Consider the following 2,054-nt stretch of genomic DNA (forward strand, 5'->3'; position numbering starts at 1 on the left):
GTCATCCTATATGTGGTTTTAGTTTGGACATAAATATTGTAATACAATAGCTAATTGTATATTGGTTGTAGAGTTCATAGATTTGCAGATGTTTAAGACCTGAAAGAAAAAGGCAAATTAGTTGAAATAACTAAAAAAGTTGTAGTAGTCATGTATCGCACTAAAAACTTGCTAGTGTCCAAACCATAGACCTTATATTATGTTACAAAGATTTTAAAATAGCCTTGTAGATTTTTTTATTATGGAAAAATGCATTTTATTTATTTATTTTGCAGTTTTTTGCCTATTTAGCTGAAGTAACCGTGTTAGTTRTGTCTAGGGTAATGGACTGTGGGCTTCAGTACTTTGGTGGTCAGTGCTGCAGTCTTGTAATTTTGCAGCTGCAGGTTTGAAGAAGTGAGCCTTCTGCAGAAGGGAGCAGCAGAAAGAACAAGAAGAAGTGTTGGGCTTAAGCTACAGAAATGAATGATGTCCAAATAAGGGTAGAAATGCAAACTTGTGTGTGCCTGCAGCATCTTTGGCATGTGTCAGCTGAAGTATTTTTTTTAGTCATTTGATGGTAGTTTGTGTCTACATGTGTGCAGCAGCACAGCTGTCACTGAGGACAGATCTGCTCAGTTGTTCKTATCGACATCGCAGGAATCTGTTGGTGATCTAATGATTGAATTTCTGCTTCACATTTAGCAGCAGCTGTGTGAGTGCTGTGCTTCTCTGTGTGTGTGTGTGTCTGTGTGTGAGAGTGAGAGCTTTGTTTATGTCAAGCAGCACACAGACAGACAGTTCCAGCTGTCTTGGTGGATTTGCAGAAAGGCCATAAGTGTGATGTCATCCTTCTCGTTTAACAGAACCTCATCATTGTGTCATCTGAAAAGGCTCATTACAAAGTTTTACCTCTAAGTGAACGTTGATCATGGTGTAGAAACTCTTGTGTGGCTGTATTTGCTGTATTTTCTCGACACGGATCAGTCATCACCTGCTTTAGTGCGGGATCAAACGGCTAAAATCTCAGCTGATGATGCKTTTTAGTCATGTTAATACACAAGTTTCATCATTTTTTTCTTTCAMAGATTTTTCAGCATGTATCTCATCCCACAGTTTATGCACTATTTCACCAATTTAAAAGTCAAAACATTCAGCTCCTGCAGGACATTCCAGCCATGACTTTTGGTATTTCAGCAATTTATATATATATTTAAATATTTAGCTTTGTCTGCCATGTTTCTCTCATTGAAAATGAATGTAGGTGATTTTTAAATGTTCATAAATCTTTACGCACTTTTTATCATTTATTTTGGTTGTGCCTTTTTAACTCCTTTATATTATTTTCATTGTTTTCATTAGTTTTTATTGCATTGATTTTAGCTTTATCTGCCTTTTTGGCTATTGTTCTGACCTTTTCTGCTGTTCTTCTGCAAATTTCAAATTTATTTCTTCTAATTTAAGCTTTTTACCTAGTGTGTGATTTTTTTTTCCTGCAGCTTTTTTGTGATAATTTTATCTTCTTACAGCTAAGTTCAGCAAACATGCTCTTCCTGTTTCTTAGTGCTAATTTCAGCTACATTTAGACATTTTAGGCTAGTTTAGCTTATTTAACTATTCAGCAAACATCATTCAGCAAAGCCTTCACACTGCACAATGCAAATTCACTTTTAGTAGCCTATTACAATGTCTTGTTCTTGTGCTGTTCATAAAAATAATAAAAATATAAAAATAGTTTAGGTCTTAAAAATAAACAGGTGAATTCATTATAATAAAGCTGTATTTTACATCCAGAACAACGTTTTAGGAAATGTGGTGGTTTAGTTTCCCAGAGGAAAGTTTACACTCAGATGTGTACAAACCTTCAACTAAGTTTCAAATAAATTATTTTTTCCCCCACAAATGTTCCTTTTACCAAAAAAAAAAAACTTACCCTGTTTTAAAACATTAAAGTAAATAATCTACAGTAAAACTTTTACAGATCTTCAAAATATTCATTTATTAAGTTTAGGCTCAAACTGAATTATAAATTCTTTAAAATGTGTAATTTTATGATCAAAAACCTGCTAGAGGAC

At 33.9% G+C, this 2,054-nt stretch overlaps 1 protein-coding gene across 2 annotated transcripts in view; it reads left to right on the top strand.

Annotated features, from left to right (window-relative positions):
* coro6 (coronin 6) overlaps window positions 1-2,054 on the top strand; it is a 21,034-nt gene that overhangs the window by 13,493 nt on the left and 5,487 nt on the right. The window lies entirely within an intron of this gene.

This window comes from Austrofundulus limnaeus, unplaced genomic scaffold (genome assembly GCF_001266775.1).
Source record: "Austrofundulus limnaeus strain Quisiro unplaced genomic scaffold, Austrofundulus_limnaeus-1.0 Scaffold157, whole genome shotgun sequence".
Classification (NCBI taxonomy): domain Eukaryota; kingdom Metazoa; phylum Chordata; class Actinopteri; order Cyprinodontiformes; family Rivulidae; genus Austrofundulus; species Austrofundulus limnaeus.